Source organism: Aedes albopictus, chromosome 3, assembly GCF_035046485.1.
Source record: "Aedes albopictus strain Foshan chromosome 3, AalbF5, whole genome shotgun sequence".
Classification (NCBI taxonomy): Eukaryota; Metazoa; Arthropoda; class Insecta; order Diptera; family Culicidae; genus Aedes; species Aedes albopictus.
The window spans coordinates 126985489-127009974 of record NC_085138.1 but is presented as its reverse complement, the minus strand read 5'-3'; the positions used below and the strand labels follow the sequence as shown (position 1 = coordinate 127009974).

General features: G+C 40.1%; 1 protein-coding gene across 1 annotated transcript in view; it reads right to left on the bottom strand.

The window, feature by feature from the left end:
• LOC109416442 (alpha-2B adrenergic receptor) overlaps positions 1–9333 on the bottom strand; it is a 327397-nt gene extending 318064 nt beyond the window's left edge. Inside the window, exon 1 of the mRNA XM_062860087.1 lies at positions 8210–9333. The gene's annotated coding sequence lies outside the window, so the exon portion shown is untranslated. The remainder of the gene's footprint in view (positions 1–8209) is intronic.
• Positions 9334–24486: the final 15153 nt, after the last annotated feature.

Sequence of the window (24486 nt, the reverse complement as noted above, 5' to 3'; positions counted from 1 at the left end):
AGACTTTTGTTCATACAATTTTTTCGAAATTTGTATGGAGCGTAGACTTTGGCCAGACCCCCCCCCCCCCCGTCCCCCCCTAAGAGTCTACGTAGTTTATGGACAGGCCCTTAGCGGATTTTTCGGATTATAGCTCGAATCGAACCGGAATTTTACCGCATTGTTTGCTATTAAAAATGGTTCGGATCGGTCGAGGCGGTGGAACTGGCCGTATATCCCTTTCGGGACGGAGCACAAAAAAGTGAAATCTCCATACAAATGGCTCAACTTTGGCTCTTCAGAACTCTTATATTTCCCAACAAAACAACATTTTTTTTTCCTTATTTGAAAGAACTACTCTTTATCTTTCGATTTCTAGCTTTGACTACCTAGATAAATCGGAAATAAAAAATAAGCGACAGATAAAACTTTTGCATGTTTTACGGTTTTCGTCCACTTTTTGTTCACTTTGTTGTGGTAAATCCCACAGGCAACGTAAACAAAAGTTTGTTTACACACATACAAGTATAAGTAATGGCTAAATTATGGAAACAGTTGACTTCCCTTAAAACAAAGTCTTAACAGATAAGAATTATACAAACCTGTTACCGCTCAACAGCACAATTGTGCTGGTTCGTCACGATAGGGATATGAAACTGAACCAACACATGATGTGACACATCAAACTGCGGCGATTTTTGTAACCTTTAGCATGGTTTACGAATTTTATGCGGATTGAACACTGGAGACCAGAAATTCCACGATTTCGGTTCAAAATTCAATATGGCAGCCTAATATTCAAGATGGCGGCTCCAAATTCAAGATGGCGACTGTTTAATGGAGTTTTAGGACTTGAAACCATGCAATATGGGTATATTTGACATGGGGAAAAAATCTGGACTTCAAAAATGACAAACAGAGTATCCAAGATGGTGGTCTAAAATCTAGGATGGCAACTCAATACTCAAAATTACTTCTGTTTAATGCAGTTTTAGGCTCTAAAACCATGCAATATGGGTGTATCTGGTATGGGGAAGAAGTCTGGAGTCCAAAAATAGCGACCAGAATTTCCAAGCTGCTGAACTTAAATCCTAAATGGCAGCTCAAAATTCAAGATTGCGGCTGTTTTTTAAGAGTTTAAGGCTCAAAAATCAAAAACCAGATAAAGGATATGATCTCTGATGCCATGAAATGGATTTCTGTAAAACGTATGAAAGTGCGATATTCATCAACATGTCACTTGAGTTGTGTTGAAATGTGTTTTCGAAGGCACGAGAAAGGCACCATCACCGCTAGGTGAATTAATTAGGGTTTTTTTTTTTTTAATTTTTTGAATTATTTATTGCTTTTTCGATATTTTTTTTATTTTCTGATTTATTATGGAAAAATCGGATTTATTTATGGAAAATTCGAAGTTTTTTGGTGGGAAAATGGCTTTTTTTATTACAACAGTTGATTTATTCATTGCATTTTTGACGTTTTTAATTGTTCAAAAATCAATTATTTATGGAAACTTTTGATTTATTTATGCATTTTTTTATTTGTTTATGGAACTTTTGTTATTTATTACTGCTCACACCCCTGTATCTTCACTGGGACTTTTCGAATTATTTATGGGAAATTTTGTATTTATTATGGAACGTTTAATTGTCTGCCTTTCAAAAAAGAACCCGTGGATGCTTTCCTGAAATACTTCAGGTATGGATTTCTGAAGGAATCTATGAAGCGGCTTCTGAGAAAGCTTATCACGAAATATTCTTGGGGAACTTCTCGAGGATTCTTATTCAATTGAGGTTTTAAAGAGAGCTTTTAAACTATTGCTGGAGAAATCTCTCAAAACTTTGGAAAAAAATCTAAAGGAAGCTGTAAGTTTTGTAAAGGAATTCCGGGAAGTAATCCTAGGACATCTAAGAGCAATTTTCGAAAGAATCCTTTGAAAATTTTCTTAAACATTTCCAGGAAGATTTGTTGAAAGAATCGCCAGAGAAATTTCTGAAGATATCCTTTGATATTTTCAAATGAATTTTTTGATATTTCTTGGAGGATCTTTCAAAGAATTTCAGCAATAATCACAGAAATAACTCTGAAGAATTTAAAGGAGAAATTTCAGAAGCAAGCCATGTGACATTGTCTAGAGCAGTTCCTTGAGAAATTTTGGAGCAATTGCTAGTCAAATATCTGAATTAATCCCCCAAAAAACTTGGAGGCTCACCCTGCAAATGTTTTGTTATACTTTGCATTTTACCCATCACAAAAAGTATCTCAACCTAATGCTTATTTAAAACAGTTTCCATAAAAAATAGGAAATTTTATGAGGAAAAACTTTGCCCAAGACAGCATGGCCTTTGTTCTATCCGTTTTAGAGTTATTCACGATTTACTTTTTGGTGAAATTTGAATTTTTAAGTATTCATCTAAATATGTCACATAAGAACTTCCCAAAAACACATACAAATTAAATAATCACGTAAGCTCAACAAGTTTTTTAAAATGCAAAATATATCAAAAAAATAAAAATTTTAGTAAATTCAAAAATTCAGTATCAAAAAGGTACCAGCAAAACATGTCGGTAATTATTTTTCCCAAGTAATTTGGATCTATATCAAGCTGTGAAAAATATAAAAATGGTGGGTAAGGACTGTTCAATTTATAAAACGGACAACTTGCTTGTGCGATATCTTTTTTATTTTTCAATAAAATCATTATTAATTTTTTGCGTAACTTTCTATAGCTATTCTCAAATGTAGGAAAAATATAACATTAAGCAAAATGTTCTTTATTGTGTAACTGAAGCGGTTTTCGTAAAACATCAATAAAAACCCATTGCTCACAATTCGACATAACTTTACACATACTTAACATGCACATTTTCATAAAGTTTTTAATGCATTGGAAGCTTACACTGTTCTACTAAAGGTAAAGCTCATTAGTTGATCAGTAACAATGCACAAAGCAGGCTCCAGCTTGATATAGTGAGTTGCCTTGTTTTCATAGAAATTATTAAAAAATGTTCATTTAAGTCCTGTGTTGTAATAACATCACGGATTCGGCTAAAAATTTGTCCAGAGTAGTAGAATATTGCTCTCTGAATGATACAGAAGAAATAATAACTTTTAATTGCATTTTTCATCAAAAATTTAATCCATAAAGATGGTCATATTAAAAAATTTCATACTTTTTGCTCCATTGATGCAGATTTTCGACTCTAGCGAATTTTGTTATTATATATTTCCAACAAAGTTGGTCCTATGTTATTGTACACCTTATTTAATAATAATCGGATGCAAAGTTTTTATTTCTAACATCATTGTTATGCAAAATTTGCATTAGGTAGCATTGTTATTTGGAACAACCATCGAAGAACGAAACTGTTTTGATTATTGTATCTGTAATGGCGCACAGTAACCAAACCAGCAATGCTATTAAGAAGCCGTTTTCTGCATTTAAAACCACATTATTCCCACTTTCGACTGGATGCATAAAAAAATTGATTATTTAATATTTTCATGACCTTTTTGCTTCACAAATAAATTTTATTCAAAAAATCGAATCTAACTTGAGACTTTAATATCTCAACACTCAATTTTCCAATTGAGTTTAAATTTTGCCAGAATGTTTATTATTCATGCTGCTACAGCATGGCACATACTTTTCTGGTATTAAAAACGATATACCATATGTGAACAGTAATTTTATATATATATTCAATTTTCAGCAATCGAAAAATTCATCTCATTTAACATCTGGCCGATTTTCTATAAAATAAAACTATTTTTATTCGATTCAAAAATGATTACTCTAATGAGAGATGATGTTCTGAAAAACGAAGCAAGCGTGGTTAAATTTGAACTACGCGTCTTCTTTTTATAGCCTTATAAAGTTGTCCGTTTTATAAATTGAACAGTCCTTATTGTAAATTTTTGTACGGTTAAAAATATTTGCATGAAATTTATTACGAAAAATGACCCTTTTTTCAAAAATCTTGCCGAGGCGACCTCTAAACGTCATTTTTTTAAGTAGCCGTCATACAAATGTTTGTTCCTAACACCCTTAGCTATCATTTGCAGGGTGAACCCCACGTTTTTTGACCTTGTGCAATTTTGGAACACCCTAATAGCTAGTCAACTATCTGAATTTATCCTTGCATAAAACTGAAGGAATCCCTAAACAAACTTTCCGAATGAACAATGGAGAGTTTTTTTTAAGAGTCCGTAGAGGGATTTCGAGGAGAATTTGTAAGGTAATCAATGACTAATAATAATGACAATTACTAATCATTGAATAATTTTTTATAGAATTCCCGGGATGAATTTCTGAAAAAATCCTTGAAATTTGATTCTAGCTTTTTGAAGAACCTTTTTTTGAAGAAATCTCTGGATGAAGCCGCAATATCACAGCGTTTCTATCACGTGTAAACGCGCAAAAAAAAAGATATTTAATGCAATTCAGTGCCATAATGTCCATTTGATACTACTCAATTTAGTGGCCTACTTTTCATAATCTGAGCTAAAATGGGACAACACAAAAAGTGAGTAAGTAATATTTCCAGCGCTAGTCGTATATTTTAAAGAATATTCTAGACATTATGAAGAATATTTTTCGACATTAACCCGGGAGCGGTCGCGTCGTGTACTGAGTACACCCACCATGAAAAATGCACACTTCTGGTACATAGCGTGAGCGTGGTCTACTCATGTTCGCATAGTCGACGTAACCACCATTGCCTATGCCAGCATGCATATTTCTGACCAGTTTTATTTAGTGGAACACAAAATTGAACCGTTTGTTAGATGTCAACGTGGAAGAAAATTTTGAATTTCGTATTATTTATTGCGAAAATTGCAAAAGTATGTTGAAAACCACAATGGCGCTTACGTCAACTATGCGAATATGGGCAGTGGCGTCGTAGCAGGTAGTCAAAGCCGCGACTGCTCGAGGGTTAACTGATGAAATTTTCATACTATGGCCACGCTAGCGCTAGAAATGCAATTTGCTCATTTTTTGTGTTGTTTCCCTTTAGCTCGAAAGTGAATAAATTTTGATCCTATTTATAATCTTGCAAATGGGTATTACAGTAAGGACCCGATTTTGTCAGCCCCATTTTGCGATAAACTTTTTGCTCTCATTTTTTAACGGTCAAACTTTAGCTAAATAATTCATGTTTGTCATCAAACTACAGCTTGAATGCAGAACATAGAGGGATAAAAAGTTTGAAAAGCTATTTAGATTTTTGAGGAGAGCAAAACATGTGTTCTAAAATAGGGCTGACGAAATCGGGTCACTAAGACCAAGCCCACCCGTGGGCTTCATACTACACACGCAACAGCACGTCCTTAACGATTTTTAATTTCGTTATCCACCCATTTTCGCACCGGTCGTTCGTTTCCATGTGAGTAAAATAATGATCGGTCGCCTTTGCGTACCGGTGGTCTCTATTCTATCCGTAAAATCGGTTTTTTGCACTTCTGTAGATTATCGCAACATTTTGTGTATTTCTATGGTGTTATTGCAAATCTTTCTCAGTATAATAATCTGTGCTCATATTTTGAAAGGAGGGGTTTTGGATAAGACTGAAAACTGTTAGTAAAAATTGAATTCAAATAAATAATTCCCTTGGAGATTTGTCCCAGTTTTGGTGCGTTTAAAGATATCATTTTCTCAATAATGTATGATTGTATTTAATCCCGGAATTCAAGCAATTCCGGCAAACTTTGTTTTGTCTACTGCGTTTTTTGACGTTTCAAAATTCAATCCAAGACCAAGTCCCTGGTCACAAAATGTATGGAAGATCGATTTTCAAAAACTCAATTTTTCCATGTTTTTTGCCTAATAAACCTTCCTTGGGTGAAAACTAACAGAACAAAACTAAGACGACCAAAAACGGACCGCGGTCCTACGTATGCCACTGCATTTTTTTATATATAGATAATATCCATCTCTTCAATATTCATGTTGCCTTTCTCGCAAGAAATTTATCTGAATTTGAGATTATGAGCATCTTTTTTAATAATTAGGTTTATTGAATAATTACATCCCTTGCATTTCCTTTGCATAGTTGTCTCCTTTACAACTTCGCGTAGGTCAAGATTCTTGAATCCTGGTCATAGTAGAAGCTGTCTTCTAACAGTCTGCGATAAATTTGCACAACCTTTTTTCATTATCGTGTATATTAACATCAGCTAATTCTATACTCAGTCACAACCTTTTAGTTACAAAGCATCAATCGGAAATCTTAATATATATTGCGATCTTTTGGATGCTGGTATATGAATATTTTTTTGGAAGCAGATTCTATGCGCTTGAAGTAGACTGCGTATTTGTCGAAGTACATAATAAGCCCACTCTCCTTTTTGGCACTTCATACAACAATTGTTGTATTTTAACATCCAACACCTTGCTTTTTCTATAACGAGGAACCTACAATATGGCAGTCCTGCACACCGCCTATTTTAATTGGTGAAACTTGACAGCTCGACTACAGTTTTTAAGATTTTTATCGGTATGATTTAGTTTTTACAAAAAGAAATAACTGTAGTGTTTCTATGATATCTGAGTTGAGTTAGGTACAGTTAACGCATCTTTGAAAAATCGTAACTACTCTTATCTAATCTCATACATACGCGGAATCACCCTGGAAAGCAATCGTGTTATTTTTCTTGTCAATACTGATGCTTGCAGCATATCAGAGATATGACACATGCATCAAAGCGGCCTGGTCTACTGCGTTGTATTTACGCGCAAATATGATTCTTCGAAATACCTGCAGTACAGAATATTTTATTTCGGCAAGGTACTTCTCGAATTTACAGGGTAGGAAGGATGCGTGGACATATTGTACCAAACGCTCCAGATTACATGTTGATGAATATGTTTTGAATATATGAAAATGTGTATAATAGAGCTATGAATAAATGTGTAATATTGGAAAAATCTCCCCTATTGTTGGGTTGTTTTTATAGATCTAATGTCGAACCTTCTATTCTGTATGATCGGTGTTATTCACATGGGATTGTCGCAGATTTTTTTTCTGCTTTGCCCTATTGTTTCTACAAGGGTGAAGTTACCCATTTCGCACACTTTCTTCCTAATGTCTCGTTTATTTAATTTATATTTTTAAATTTATATTAAATAAACCACCCACTGACGACCACCATTTTCAAAAACAGCAATCAAACCAAAACTCCTTTGCCTTTTTCGAAATATACACGACAAAACGAAACGCGAGGCACAGCTCTTTCAAAGAGGAAGATCTCAGCCCGGAAAGTGAAGAAAGAAAACCTTGTGGTCACTTATTACCGTCAAATGGTATCTTTTCGGGTTAGAAAATACGCACATCTTCTCACCGGAATCTGCGATGGATGACGATCATTTTGGAACTTGTCGGAACGAACTTCGCGAGTTATTTATTTGGACATTTTTTAAATGTGCGAAACTAAGCTTTACTTACTGCGTAGAAAACCCGGCTCAAACATGTACGTGTTAAAACAGCAAAACTCGCTGAATCATTTCTTCAAATATTAGTTTCGAAACGATCGGCCGAATCAAAAACTAAAGGTGCGATTATGAGCAATCGTAACTATTTTTAAGAGAAAATCAATACATTTTCGATATGCATGATCCTAAAATTGGCGAAGAAGCGGAAACTTTGTTCATAACATACTTAAGCAAAGCTTGTCAATTTAAACCTATTATTTTTCTGCGTTTGTATTGTCACTCTATCACAATTGTATGTCAGACAATTTTTTGTGTTATTCGTGTAACGATCTATGATATTAATTGGTTGGAAATTTCAAATATTTGATGCAAACTAAAATAAATTCCTACCTATACAAAACAAGAGATTCATTCTCTAGAAACTATATACCTGGCAACAAATCCATACTCATGTTCTTTCGTCTCCTCTTTACGCTACCCAGAGAGCTAAACGCGAGAGAGCGCACGAGCCTACGGATAGAGACCGTACTTTGCGTGTCTCTATATTCTAAGCCCTGCTACGAACCGTACGTAAACTTTTCGCTTTCGAGCCCTACTTAGCAGCGACCGGTGCGGTTCGCTTCTTTGTTCGGGGCTCTACTTAACGTTAAAACGCTTGATGGAGCCCATGAGTGGGCTTGGTCTAATGCACTACCATCCTGTCGCCTTTTGACCGTTGGCCTTTTCGACGCCCCTCTGACCATGGACCCCTTAGCGGATGTGGATTTAGTTCAGTGTGTATTGTTTTTATTACTTACCAAGGTGAATCCAGATCATGTAGTATTCATCCGTCTGGGCAGACACAAAAGTATTCTCGTGACAGTAGTGCATATGCGAGGTACACTCAACACTCTGAAGTAACAACAGATGTCGCACTAACATTCGTTCATTTTCCCCAGAGACCGTTAATATGTGGCTGATGTTGTTATTATTTTTTTTTCTTCAATTTGGCATCCTGTGAATTAATCCTAGGGCTCCACACATTGGTTTCTAGTGAAATTATGATTGCCAGTCACACAGTTGATTAATCACATTATTTTGTGAACCGAAATATACACTATTTGTGATTGTGAAATGAGTGACACCTTCTATGATCTTCTAAAAACGATATACTTTTCCAAATCCAATTTGTTATCCGATGAAGTTTCAACTGTTTCCCTGTATGAATACGAATCTCAGTCCACTGTGTGCATACTATGAACGAACACGGTCAGCCCTGCAGCGTTCTAAGGGTTTCACTCCGAAGACGCCGCACCTGGGCGTTTAACTTCGCCTCATTCTGTGGGCGAAGTGAATGTGGGTGACGTCCATGAAATTGGTTAAACCCCGGAACGGGCATTTCTATTACCATCTGCACACACCCGGCGGCGGTGGAATCCGCAACGCCACCGAGAAGCTCCCCCGAACAGAACTCGACACTTTATGGCACACACTTCATCATCATTCCCGTCACCAACCACAAACCATGCGACTCCATCACTCTCCCGAGTGATGGACCAGTGACCGACCGACCGACGAGCGCGCGCCACGTCCACGTCCACGTCGACGAACGACCACTAACACCTCCACCCCCAACTGAACCCCTTTGTAGGTATCCTGTGTGCAGTTGCTAGCGTTTTGTTTGTTGCAAAAAAATCAAACCAAACCCGACTTGCTTGACAGAAAAAGAAATAAGAAAAACCAGTTCCAAGCGACCGAACACGCAGCCAAACGCGTCGAAGGCTGAGGAGAGCAATGCGAAGCGACCGGTGGTTGAACTAAAACTGAATCCTCACGGCGGGCGCTCTCGAGTTGATGTGTGTGGATCGTTTCCTGACTGGCTATTATCGTTGCCGTCGTCGTCGTCGTCGTCGTCGTCTTCGCCACCGATGAAAGTGGAAAGCTGCAACAAGTTAGAGGCTGTTGTACCGTTGTTGCCTGTTTCTCGGGAAAACTCGGGTGGCCGCCGCATGCTGCTGGAGAGGGGAAAGTTTACGCTCGTTTCCGAGTTTTCCCGAGTGGATGGCAGTGCTGTCGGATCTGATGGGAAACAATTGGTCGGGATGACGTGTGAAATGTGGATGGTAAGGTATAATGCATTTATAGGTTCGAAAACGTGTTGGTTTACAATATGCTTAAATTAATATTGCTCTATCTAAATATTGGGACACGTCTATATTCAAGGAAGTACAGTGAAAATTGGATGATGCCTGCTTCTCAGCTTAGTATGTATTCTGCGAGAACTTGCACAGTTATTACTTGAGCACGAAGATAAATCCGAAATACAAAAACTTCTCAAAAGTTCCTAAGCCGGCCGGGAATTGAGTATTTTTTTTTCTTATGAATGTATGAAAAATCATATGAAATTCCCGTGGTTAATGACTGCAGTAATGACGAGTAGGGCACGGTAAAGGCTGAGTATGTTGCGCAATTCAGATCCCATTGTGATCCACTAACCTCTGCCCAGCAACTCCAGCTGGAAACTACGGGCAACCTTATTGATCGGGTAATCAATCCCGGAGGAAACTTTGGTCGTAGGCTGACAGGGAAGGGGGGTTTGCTTCTGCAAACCTGAGCGTCTGTTCTCCAGGAGAAGCGGCTCACAACAGCGTCTGATCCCCATGTTAGGGGCGGCTGATCAACGTCCGAGTGCCAGGGAAGGACACTAAGCTCAACTGTGCACTTTGGTCCTCCGGAAAGAAGGGGGTTGGTGTCAGGCCCTACGAGCCAGCCGTAAAAAATCATTGTAACGGAAAATCAGCAACAGAATAACACGAATCGATACCAACGGCAAAGACCCCAGCGAAGAAAAGGGATTTACGATTGGAAACTTGAAACGTGGAACTGCCAACCTCTCAACTTCATTGGGAGCACCCGCTTACTCGCCGATCCACTGAAGGACCATGGACAGGATCTATGGTGCGAACGTCTAACGGTAACCATACCATCTACCAGAGCTGCGTCGATAAAAGCAAGCTGGAAACTGTGGCGCGTGATCGGTTGGTGGCCGATCTACGAAAAAATGTATAGGCTGACAATCAAGGACTGATTCTTAAACTTCAGCTAAATAAACGTGCAGAGCCCACACTCCGGAAGCACTGATGATGACAAGAACGCATTCTACGCGCAGCTCAAACGTGAGTACGACCACTGCCCAAGCCACGACGACGTCAAAATCATCATAGGAGATGTAAACGCTCGAGTAAGCCAGGAGGAGTAATTTAGAACGACGATTGGATCAGCGCCCATCAGCCTACACTGCGTCCAGTTTGCTTAGAACCACCCTGCATGTCATGTGTTCTAAAGTTATAAATGTTGTGTTTCTGGCACACCCTATTGCATTATGTTTGTATTGGTGTAAGCAGACAAATGAACGCATGATATCAGCTGATTATTACAGCACTAGTGTTTACAGTCACCTAATCGTATTTTCGTATTTTTTTTTACGGCTTTTCGGGCCCGTATGAAGTTGATCACCAATATTAACTTCTTTTCCCGATCAGCCTAGATAGCTGTGTAGTGTCGGTAGCGGTTAGTTCAACTGGCTAAGAATAGCACTACGGACCGCCTGTTCCAGTGGTAGAAATCCACTAATCAGGTGACCCCTAATTCATGGTGTTATGCGGCTTTACGCTTACCGTGCCTAGGAATGAATGGCTAGGGGGGTCTAATAAAAACCTAACCGCAAACGGAGCCTGTGGAGTACCAGGGCACCCTCCACAGTATTTGCCCTTACTGTGCTAACCGGAGCAATAGCGCGGTGGACCTTGTGTTTCTCCGAGACAATCAGCTGCCCTTCTTCAATCTCATACTTGAGGCTGAATAAGGGCGGGATTATGAAGATGTTATTAATTAGTTTAAATTTTCACCTATATGGTTGCGCATTATGCGTTTTACACAGTGTATTCTGTGCATCCTCGCCTTTGGCGCACTCAAGTCGATACCGATCTGGCTTTATTGTTGCTGTTCTTTTTTGTGCTGTGATTGTTAAGAGTTTATTCTTGCCTAGTTTGGGTAGTGGCTACGGTTAGGATAGCTCAGATCAATCTTCAGCACAAAAGAACAGCAACGATCAATCTTTGTAGACTTATGCAAAATGGTACAGCCCAAGTGGCGTTAGTCCAAGAACCTTACTTTCGTAAGGGGAATTTCTATTTAGGAAACCTTGTGAATCCGGTGTTTGCTACTTTCAGTAAAAATGAAATGGCAAACTCACGTGTCATGCCTCGAGCATGTGTGCTTGTCAACAACGCAATCGTTGCTACACTCATCTCTGAACTAACTACCAGAGATGTATGTGCTATCACAATAGATGTATCTGTTGGAAACCTCAACAGGAAATACGTTTATTGTTCGGTTTATTTACCGCATGATGAACCATCCCCTACGGATGCTTTCAAGCAAGTCATTGCATACTGCACTTCAAAAGGCCTTCCGCTAATTGTTGGTAGTGATGCTAATGCTCACCATATAATCTGGGGCAGCTCAGACATCAATTTGAGAGGCTCCAGTTTGATGGAATACTTGAGTAGTACAGATCTTGGATTACTTAACATAGGCAACCGCCCAACCTTTATGGTATCTGGTAGAGAGGAAGTGTTAGACATAACGCTTTGCTCTAGCAGAATTAGTCATGAGCTGACCAATTGGCATGTGTCAGATGAAGAATCTTTATCTGACCATCGTTACATCTTGTTTGAACATGTGAATGTTACTTCGCAAACTTTGCGTTTCAGGAATCCCCGGTCAACCAACTGGGATCTCTTTACCGATTTGGTTGCAGCCAAATTTCATGGATACTCACCATCAATTGACACTCCAAGTGATTTAGATGATGCCGTTGATACTACAACGGCCTTCATCATGGAAGCTTTTGAAGAAGCCTGCCCTTTGCGGTCTGTGAAGACCACAAGAGGAACCCCTTGGTGGAACTCCGATCTGGCGAAGCTCAGGAAACAATGTAGAAAGAGTTGGAACAGACGACGTTCGGCTGGATCGGAGGCTTTCAGGTCGGCTCGCAAGGCCTACCAGAAAGCTCTTCGGTCTGCTGAACGATCCGGCTGGAAAAACCTTTGTACAAATGTTTCCAGTCTGAGTGAAGCCAGTCGATTGAACAAAATCCTTGCAAAATCTAAGGATTTTCAAGTGAACGAACTTCGTTTGCCAAATGGTGATTTCACTTCCTCTGATGAGGAAGTTTTAGAATGTTTATTCAGTACACACTTCCCCGGATGTGTGGATATTACATCTTCGGATGAACCTGATGTCTTTTCTTGTAGTTATGATTCTTTAGCTTCGGCTCGGAGTATCATAACTTTAGAATCGATTGAATGGGCACTTAATAGCTTTGCTCCTTTCAAATCTCCTGGGGCAGATGGGATTTATCCTATTTTGCTTCAGAAGGGATTTGATCATTTCAAACATGTTTTGAAACAACTACTTGTTTGCAGTTTTGCTACAGGGTATATTCCCAAATCCTGGCGGGATATTACTGTGAAGTTTATTCCGAAAGTGGGTCGCGCGTCGTATGAAGAAGCAAAGAGTTTCAGACCTATCAGTTTGACCTCTTTTCTTCTGAAATGCTTAGAACGCATAGTCGATCATCACATCCGTGATGTTCATCTGGCCAATGTGCCTCTTCATGTGAACCAACATGCTTACCAATCTGGAAAGTCCACTGTGACTCTTTTACACAAAGTTGTTTACGATATCGAGAAGGCATTCGCTCAAAAGCAATCTTGTTTGGGTGTTTTCTTAGATATCGAGGGTGCCTTTGACAACGTGCCTTTCGATGCCATATTGGAAGCCGCACGGGGTCATGGTATATCTCCAATGATTTCCAATTGGATTCACCAAATGCTCAAAAACCGACATCTCTTCTCGACATTGCGTCAAGCGGCGATTAGGAAATTGAGTGTTTGTGGATGCCCCCAAGGGGGAGTCTTATCACCACTTTTATGGAATCTCGTAGCAGATACGCTATTGAGGCAACTCAATAATAGCGGTTTTCCTACTTATGGTTTTGCCGACGACTACCTAACATTGTTAGTCGGTATGTGCATCAGCACCCTTTTCGACCTGATGCAAAACGCTCTTCAGGTAGTTGAGGGTTGGTGTCGCCAATATGGCCTTTCGGTAAATCCGAGTAAAACATCTATTGTTCTTTTCACGGAAAAGCGAAACCGTAATGGTGTTCGAACTTTACGTCTCTTTGATTCTGAAATCAATGTGACTGAACAGGTAAAGTACGTTGGAGTCATTCTTGATTCCAAGCTTTCCTGGACACCTCATGTTGAGTTCAGAATCAAGAAAGCTTGTATGGCCTTCGGGCAATGCCGGCGAACCTTTGGTACAACTTGGGGTCTAAAACCCAAGTATATCAAATGGATCTACACAACTGTTGTTCGGCCAATATTGGCCTATGGATGTCTTGTGTGGTGGCAAAAGGGCGAAGTGAGAACGGTCCAATCAAAGTTAGGCCATCTCCAAAGGATGTGCTTAATGGCGATGTCTGGAGCGTTCTCTTCAACTCCCACGGCAGCGCTCGAAGTTCTCTTTGACGTTGCCCCACTACACATTCATCTCAAACAAGAAGCACTTTCTTGCACTTACCGCCTATGGGTACTCGGTTTACTAGAGGAAACTCCTGTGAACCGCAGTTCAACACACACCTCGTTGTTTCCACTTTTGGTGAATTGGGACAAAGTTGTCCTTGCTCCAAGTGATCTTACAATTGCTTGTAATTTTCCATATAGGACATTTTCCACGAAATTCCCTTTCCGGGAAGAGTGGACATCTGGTTATCTGGAGAGAAGTATTTCAGACGGCATCGTATGTTATACTGATGGCTCCCTTCTCGAAGGTCGAGCAGGTGCTGGTGTTTATTCTCGTGAGCTAAGGCTGTATCAGTCTTATTCACTTGGCAGACACTGCACCGTTTTTCAGGCCGAAATCTTTGCTCTTATGTGCGGAGTGCAATCAGCACTTCAGCAGCACGTAATGGGCAAAGTAATATACTTCTGTTCAGATAGCCAGGCTGCTATTAAAGCACTTGCTTCGGCCAACTCCAGGTCGAAGATAGTTATCGCTTGTCGAACTCAAATTGAGGAGCTGAATTCAGCAAACGCTGTTCACCTTGTATGGGTACCTGGCCATTCTTCCATCGCTGGAAATGAATTGGCTGATGAGTTAGCTCGCACTGGAGCATCACATGACTTCATCGGCCCTGAGCCAGCTATTCCGGTATCCAAGTGTTGGGTGAAGCTTCAGATTGACACCTGGGCTGCCACTCAGCACAAACAATACTGGAATAGTTTGGAGTCATGTCGTCAAACAAAATTGTATTGTACTGAGCCATCTCTAGGGGTGGCAAAGTATCTAACAAATCTGTCAAAGCAGAATTGCAGCATGCTGGTCAAAGCATTGACTGGCCACTGCCGACTCAGTTATCACATGGCGAATATTCAGCAAGCTGATTCATTTGCATGTGATAGCTGTGAATCCGATTATGGAACTTCGTATCATTTAATATGTAACTGTCCAGCTTTTGCGCAATTGCGTTTCCGAGTACTCGGGAAACACTTATTAAGTGAAATTGACTTCAGAAACCTGAATCTTCAGGATGTTCTGTTGTTCTTGACCCGCTGTGGTAAAGAGCTATAGGCTCTCTTTACGCTTTATGCATTATCACAGTGCCCTTCTCAGGGCGCTGTTTGAACCCATTGTGGCACGCTTATGCGTTATTACAGTGTCCTTTTCAGGACGCTATGTGAACCCATTGTGGTACGCTTTTGCGAGTATGACGACCCTATTCCCTTACCTGTCCTTTCCCATGTCCTATCCTTTTTCCTTCCCTTCTCCGTCAGGTAAATGATGAATAGGCTCGTGTTCATGGCGATGGCACAAATTTCCCGAATGGAGGAGAACGTGCCTCTAGAGCCGACCTACTGATACCTGATACCTGATAGTGTTTACAGTCACCTAATCGTATTTTCCGGTGTCCAGTTTAGATAGATCCATTTGCATATATTGTGAGTTTCGAGATTTTACGACGTAAATAATCACCATGCCGAGAGGAAAATTACTTTCAGAGAAGGGAAAAGGTGAAATCGAAGCTTTCTACTAGGAAAATGTTGGGATCAGAGGAATAGCTCGTCGAATCGGCCGATCGCATCACGTCGTGCTGAATTACTTGAAAAATCCCGCCGGTTATGGTAAAACAGCGAAAAAACATCACAAGTCCAAGGTCTCTGACCGCCAGAAACGTTTAAGGTGAAACGGGACGCCGTGTTATTTTTCCTATCTTGCCTCTCTTTCTAACAATTTGCCTCGCGATTTTGAAGATGGTAATCTCGAGTTCTATCGCACTGAAGATGCTGAAAAACAATCAGCATATGCACTGCAAGTGAGCATACACAGTGATAGGTTTTTGTTGCAAAATATGAAGTAGAATCTGAGATTACCATCTTAGTAGCAACAGAGCAATGGCGGATATTTCCCCGACCGTCCCGTCCGCCCTTAATCATTAGAACCGCTTCGAATTCTCAAAAATCGTTGGCACAGATTAAGCATTAACTCAATTTGAGCGTCTGTCGGGAGAGCATTCGCCAGGTTTTGATAAAAAGTCCGTACGTAAAACGAGCCAAAAAGGCAAAAGCTCCAAAACTCACCCTTTCCCACATCGAATGACGATTGAACTTTGCAAAAACCAACATGAGTCGACAGTGGAACATGGTAAGTTGAAGGAAGGACCTATTGTGTTGAGATGTATTCAAGCTGAGTCATGACAATATTACCACAAATTGCAATAATAAACAGTAATAGTATATTGTGTATTTTTAGATCATTTTCAGTGACGAGAAAAAGTTCAATCTGGATGGACCTGACGGATTTAATGGCTACTGGCGTGGTTTGAGGAAAGAGGAGCAATATTTTTCGACCCGTAACTTTGGTGGAGGTTCGTGCATGGTTTGGGCTGGGTTCTGTGTATCAGGAAAGCTGGACATCGCATTCCCGTCGTTCAAAATAAACAGCAAAGAATACATCCAAGTGTTGAAAACTCGACCATTTATGCGCAGATTTCGACGAAAAAAGTTTACTTTTCAGCAAGATAACGCCGCCATACACACTAGTAAGGAAACCGTGCAGTGGCTACACGACCATAATGTTGAGCTGCTCGAATGGCCTGCTCGTTCCCCAGACTTAAATCCCATGGAAAACCTCTGGGGAATCCTGGTACGCAAGATTTATGCAGAGGGAAAGCAGTATGCCACCATCGATGAGTTAAAAGCCGTTATTTCAAAGGCATGGGAAAACATTGAGAAGTCAGTTCTGGAAAACTTGACTGTTAGTATGATAAATCGTATTTTCCAAGTTATCAACAGGAACGGTAAAGTGACCGATTATTGACATGTTGATTTTTTATTTTATTTTGTGCTATTTTAATACTTTAACTACGCTAAAACGAATAAAAAATAATGTGGTTCTAAGTAAACTGGACAGCAAAATGAACAAAAAGTTCTCCAGAAACTTGTTCCTATTTGTTTGTGTTAACTGAAGTACCGTGAGATTATGTATACCTTAAGCACTAAATAAATCGATTATTGTAGCTTCGTTACTCTCGAGCTTTTATTTAAAACTTCCAAAAACAAAGGTGGTTCTAAGAAAACTGGACGGAGTGTACGAATGAAAACGGCCTACGACTCATTGATTTCACTGGCTTCAAAAAATATGGCCATACGGAGCACCTTTTTCCAACACAGCCTCCCTTATCGTTACACCAGGAAACCACAGCAGACGGGATCGCAAATCGCCAACATTCTGTGTAACGGACAATACGTTAAAAGGATTCGAAGACACGGATGATTCGTTGAGGAATGCAGAGCAATTTTGGAGGAAAAGAACGCAGCACGGGTGGTAATGCTGGAGCAAGTACCCCGCCTGGCAGAATGTGATCCGTTACAAACAGAAGTGGAACCAGCAGACCCGTCTCTTCCGGGAGAAAATCGAGCCTGGAAGAAGCGGAGTGCGAACAACTGGAACTACTGCGCCGTTCCCAAGAAACAAGGAGCTCTATCAGGAGCTTAACGCATCCCGCAATGGTTTCATGCTGTGATCCGAAATATGCAGGGATAAGGACGGGGGCAATCTTGACGATCGCACGTGAGGTGACCGAAGAGTGGAAGCATCACTTCGATGAGTTTTTCAGGTACTCAGAAAGGAAGTTCAGGAAGAACTCCAGGGGACATCCTGTCCTAGAGGAATCCAGGAAGGAGTTCTCGGAAGAGTCCCGGAAAGACCTCGTGGAGGAATTTCGGAATTTTCAAAAGGAGGAATCTCAAAAGAAATTCCTTGAAAAATCCCAGAAAACTCTTCTGGAAATCCTTAAAGGACGAAGTGAATTCCAGAAGGAACTTGTAGATAAATACCGGTAAAAATCACGGATGAAATGTCCAGAAGGAGGAATTTTTAAAGAAACTTTTTGATAAATCCCAGAAACAACTCCTGGTCATACGTGGATAATTTTGGAGGAAACCCAGAAGGAACTCTGGGAGATATCCGTGAAGAAAGACTTCAAAAAACTCGTTGATAAATCTCAGGGAGAACTTCTTGAAAAATCACAGAAGAAACTTTTTAAGAATTCTCAAGAGGAACTGCTGAGTGAATTCACAGAAAAGCAAATACTTGAAAGGAACTTTTTGACGAATCCAAGAAGAAATATCTTGAGGATTCCCAGAATTAATTCCTGGAGAAACATCTGAAGGAAGTGCTGGAGTAATTTCAGTTGGAACTCCTGAGGTCCCGCGAAGGAACCAGCTGAGAAATCTTAGAACGAACATTTAGATCAATCTCTAAAGGCACTCCTGAAGGAATTCCAGAACGAGCTCCCAAATGAATTTAAGAAAGAACTCTAGAAGGAATCTTGATATTATTGTATGTGACTACCCAGACAACCAGGAATCGCATAAGGATGCACGCTGTACATCGTATAAAGTAATATTTTAAGTCACTATCGCATATATGTACGGCTGAGGGACAATTTTCATCGCATATGATGTTATTTTTTGAACTTACTGCGATGTATCTGGTAAAATCATATAAGAGTGCAAATTAACTTTTATAATGCATGACTACATCGTAGTAGACGACATTCCGATGTTTTGTTGCGACGAACTTTGTTTATTCGCAAAAGCGTTCGAGTGAACTCGCAAAGTGTCAATTGAATTCGCATAATTGCATGCTGCGATGAATATACGACTACGCTTGGTGCTTTTCTAATTATGTCAGTTGTAACAACGAAAAAAAGATTTGGCTTTCCCCATTGAAATAAGTCAACGCCAACAATTTATTTTCTCCTCTTTATTTTCTTATGTTCCCTATTCTTCTGATCGTACACGCACTATTCCTTTTCTTCTCTTCCTTTCTTCTTCCTTTCCGCTTCTTAATGTTTGCTGCACCGCACACCCTAACCATCACGTCTGCATGCTGCTTTCACCGATGCATTCCGGAGGTCCTCTAGGATGGTCCAGGGCCATCAAAAGCCAGGAAGGGATCGTCCAAGCCCTCTCCTGTTTTGCCGGCCTTCTTCTTGGGCGTAACTCGCCCGCATCACTTTACATCGCTGCAGAGAAGATCGAAACCGATGCATGCTTTTCATACGGATCGGCCTGCGATAAGCGATCCCGACGTCCGACTTTCGCATTAGTCTGGATGGAACTGCCCTGCCCTCGGGTAGATTTGAACGATATCCATGAGCTTCGACAGGAACATGTACAGAGAGTGAGTGATGGCCGCCTACGGAGAGAGTTTCTCGCCTGACGATCGTTGCACGCAGAACTCGATGTACACAGCGCAACGAGTAACTTTCACGCAGCGACCGAAAAGACAAAAGAATTTTCACGCAGATTTGTGTAACACCGGATCAACACAAAAAATGTGCTGATCCGGTGTTACACAAATCTGCGTGAAAATTCTTTTGTCTTTTTGCTCGCTGCGTGAAAGTTACTCGTGCGCTGTGTTGTTTCATTTAAGGGTGATGGCTTCGATTTCGGGAGATGGTACAGGGTAGGCAGGGGTGCTCATTGCATAAAGCGCGGAACAGTTGCTATATCCTCTAATATTCTAATCCTATTTTCCATACAAAAAACCAAACGTAACACAGTTTAACTCGCATTGGTGTACAAACTAAATCGCATAAAAGTGAAAATAAACTCGTTCAAATGTACATACAAACTCACATAAGCTAGAATCGTTAACGTTGGCATATTGCGATGTGATATGTGATAACAATGAAAGAGGTGCTGTTGGAGTGTCAAAAAGTTAAAAGAAAGTGAAAAATCATCATTATAGTTACAAAACAAGTTACAAAGTCATCATTTTCGTTTTGTTGAGCTTACAATTAACAATGGGTGGTGCTAGCAAGAGAGGAGTAGTGGTAACTGTGCGGGAAATCATGCTACATCATTTTGATTTCCAAAGAGCCTGCCGAACACGTACAGTGCATTCCAACAAGCACTGAGGTGAGTTGAATGTCATGAAATTTAATCAGAGTGTTTCATAAGTAGTGTTTGGTGCTAAGTGTGAAGTGCGGCTTGATAATCCAAAGGTTATTAGTTCGATACTTAGGTGACAAGATTTTTTAATTTCGAATATTTTAAGTCGCATAAGGTGCTATATTACGTCGCAATAGTGCATACCATACATCGCATAAGATATCGCTTCAAGTCATATAGCGTCATTATTTTCCCGGCAATGCACGTATAGCGCCTCCACTTTTGTACGCATAAGGCATTTTTACTGCATCTTATGCGATGTAACTTTATCGTATAAAAGTACGTATAACATGAACATAAACGTCATTATACGTGCAAATTGGTTGTCTGGGATATATGCTAAACAACTTTGTCGAAGACCGCAAAGTGATTTGACGTCTGTGAAAAAAGTTGTACCCTAGGTGAAGTGAGGCAAAACATTATTGTTGTTTTTCCAGTACATGTAAAGGAATAATATCAAGAATGAAACCTCAATACTTCGCCTCACTTTGCGTAAGGTATAACTTTTTCACATACGGTTAGCTGCAATCGGGATCGCAATCGCGTAGCATTGTTCAAAGGAAAAAGTGAAAAATGACGCGTGTTTGGGGCAGCTGCGATGAGGATCGCGATCGGATGACATTGTTCAAAGGAAAAAGTGAAAAATAGCGCGTGTTTGGGACAGTTGCAATGAGGATCGCGATCGGGTGGCATTTTTCGAAGGAAAAAGTGAAAAATAGCGCTTGTTTGGAGCAGGTGCAATGGGGATCGCGGTCGGGAGGCATTGTTCGAAGGAGATATCCGGTATTCAGGACAACACTCGTGGCGGCATTGACGAGGCATCCTCTCAGGCGACAGCTGTAGCAGATACAGAAGCGATCCAGGAAGCAGAAGATAAGGAACCAGAAGCGGCGGCAGAGCCTGAAGTGGTGGAAACCGAAGTAGCTCCAACCGAAGTAGCTCCAACCGGAGCAGTTTCAACCAAGGACATGGCTATCGAGAAGAACAACAGTGAGTACAGGAAGTGGGGCCACGTAGCAGCTAGCGTCAACGAGAATCGACAGGACGAATCTGAGGCGTCATCGACAGAGCCCGAAGTTACCTATAAACCAGGAGTAGCATTGAGCATTGAGGAAAAACAGGTAAACGACTTTGATCAAAGAAAAAAAAATCCAAAAAATAAGCCGTAATATATTGTAATTATTTGAAATGAATTTTGTATTCAACATTGCTACGTTGAACCTGAACCGCATTAACACGGCCATCAACAAGTCGCTGTTGATAGATTTTATTACAAAGTTTGATATTGACGTTGCCTTTCTACAAGAGGTAGCATTCGATATTTTTTTACCATCATATACTTCATTGATCAACAATAGCATTGATAGAAAGGGCACAGGTGTGATAATATATATTTTCATTCATTTGTGTTAAATTCATCAGTAAGAATAATATTAGTTGTCATTAATGATATTAATTTTGTTTATGTATACGCTCATTCATACACGAATAAGAAAAGGGAACGTGAAGATCTTTTTTTTACCCAAATGGCTGTGCACATCAGCAAAACGAATTGCATATACTCTGTTATGCTCGGAGACTTCAATCACATTCTCGAGCCGAATGATTCAAATTCAAGTATAAAAAACATATCCAAAGGTTTGCGAACATTAGTGAATACTTTTAACTTCAAAGACATTGCGAGGGAAAAAAATGTGCAAATTTTACATTCCACAGAGGCCATTCTGGCCAAAGTTTACGCTCCAAACAAATTTTCAAATTTTTGTATGCTCAAAAGTCCACGAGGGGAGGGGGGGGGTCCCAAGCAGCACCTGCAACATCATGCAGATTGTGGCTTTCTTTGCTTTGGTCTAAATGAGTTGCACTAGAAGCACACGAAACTTCCATCTTGTCAGTTGAGTTGCATTTAAACTCCGAAATTCGTAAAGTTGCGGCCAAGGTAAGTAAAAGGAAGGTAATCCAATATGTCAGATTGCACCATCCGCCATATTGGAAAACCTAACGACAGCTGGCAAGTTTGTGTTTAATTTTTTTCACTAGTGAGATGACAAACAAAAACTATCAGCCCTAGCAACGTAGCAACCCCACAGAAACCATTCACGCTTAACTTTCACAGCACTGAAATCGGACAAACTCCATGACACTCATCGAGTGTTTCCTACTTACACGTATTGCAAATTAGCTCGTACGCCCACTTAAGCAAATATTTTGCAATATTTCCGGCAAAGCAATCTCTTTTGGTTAAGAAATCACCATTATATTCATAATTAACCAAAATGCGGGGTCTCGAGCAAATTTTAAACCTGGGGGAATATTACTCATTTTATGAGTGCCATGGAAATATGTCAACATTGGTTATCCGTGTTGAGAATGTTGTTGCCGATGCGGCGCAGCAACGCTTCTGTAGCGTTCTACAGCATAAACAAACTGGCCGGCTGTCATCTCCACCCCCCGCAGTGTGCCGCACTCCCCGCATCCACTCACTGCTTATACGCTAACACCTTCCTTATAAACATCTTGGTTGCGGCTTTGTTTCATAGAAATCACAAATTATCACGTGTTTGACATCGATTCGTGGAGGCGGAGCTTACATATTGCTCGCAAGTGATAATACAGTCAGCTTACATTAAATGTGTTATGTAACATGCATGAAACATCTAACTCTGGTTTGTTTGTTCAGATTAGGTTCCATGTGCCTTACAGAAAACTTGAGCGTCTTTTCATTTCGACAGTTCTTCATACTTGTGACAAAGAAGGTGCAATAAAGTAACAAGTAACTTCAGTAGCTTTTATGGTGTGTTGAGCATCGATTCTCTCACTGAGCTTTTGGTGTTGTATGCAAGGTGAGTAGATAATACTCCTGGTGTCCATGGTTCGAGTCTGGACAAAATCTTTTCCCAACTTTTTTTTATCATTCCTCCTCGTTTATGTTGCATAAAAATTCAGAATCTGCGCTTTTGGGTTTCAAAGAAGAAGCAATTGTGTTCTGTCGTCCGTAATACGGACAGTGAATAAATTGCACTAAGGTTGCTTGGGGTCTGTGCGTGAGTTTGGCCATTTGCAAATCTTTGGAATTTTCGGAATTTTTATACGATTTTTCGTAGTTATGCGAAATATTTTATGCGATTATTTTTTAAGAAACTTCTTCAGCATCAAAATCAGAAATTGATGCCTTTAGGAATCTAACCATATTGGATAAAGCTCCTTTCAATACTTCGTCCAGAATATGGCGTTGTTCGATCTCCTAACATCCCTTGACGACGTTGTTCAAACTTTTTAAATAGATTTTTTATAATCGAATAGTTTGTTATTTTCAATATAAAACGGTCTATGCACACTTTGGAGTACTCGTGATCTTTAACCAGCTGGTTTACGAGTGTCTATCAAAAGTGAACCGACCATTAGGATTAAAGCCTCTTAGGGCCTGTCCATAAACCACGTGGACATTTTCTGAACTTTGCGCCATTAAATCGAATGTTTTCTCGACTTGGCAAAATGTACTGTAGAGCAATATTCACTTATAATCCATAAGCGTGATAAGTGTAGAATTAGCGTAAGTTAAAATACCCAATAATAAGAAAAACTTAAGCGTGATGCATTCCTCATTTGATGAATTGGTCCATCCGTCTCAAAACTGTTCATGCAAATGTGTGCTGGAATAAGAAGCAAAATAAAGTGATTTAGTATATACTTACATTACAGACAAACACTCTTCGAAAGGGCTTGGCACATGCGTTTAACGATGAATTTGAATTTCATTTGATTTGCGCGAACGTTCCACCAGAGGTGCTAGTGTTCAATTGCTTTGACGTTTGCTAGTGTACACGTTGCTGAATGATGCAAACGAAAATTACCTGGCTAGTTGTGTAGTAGTGTGCGTGTTGGCAAACGTCACATCGCAATCCATCATGGTAGACAGTGTCTTGCGTGGTTATACCAACAGGTGGCAGCGTGTTCATGAAAAAGACATCGGGCGAAAAGTTTGAATGAATTCCCCTAAGAGTTTCGTTTGTTTGTCTGTGCTAACATGCACACTTAAAACATATTGGCGGTCTCGGCTTTCCACTCACAGCCGACTGCTCAGCAAACTCAAAAAGTGATATCTCAGTGAAAATTACGTTTGTTAGCAGATTCTCAGCAAAACAGTTGCCGAATCTCCGTAATGAGCTGTCAAAGTTGTTGTTTGCCGAGCTCTCGGCTGTGCGTATCTTAAAAAAATGCTGAGATCCCGGCATTTTAGATTAAGTGTGTGATAAAGTGTTCTTCAAAATTAACCTTTTTGGGGTACCCGTGGTACCCTAGGTTTGTTCGGCCTAGATCCGGATCTACGTAAAATTCATTTGATTCCATTGTACATATATATCAAAAATATAACTCATTTGTGATTTTCTGTTGAATGTTCATCAAAATCGGATAAACTATAACAAAGTTATAGTTTTTTTCTTTAACATGATGTTGACACGTGGTACTGCCAAGAAGGGTTACGTACAAAAGGCTGAAACACA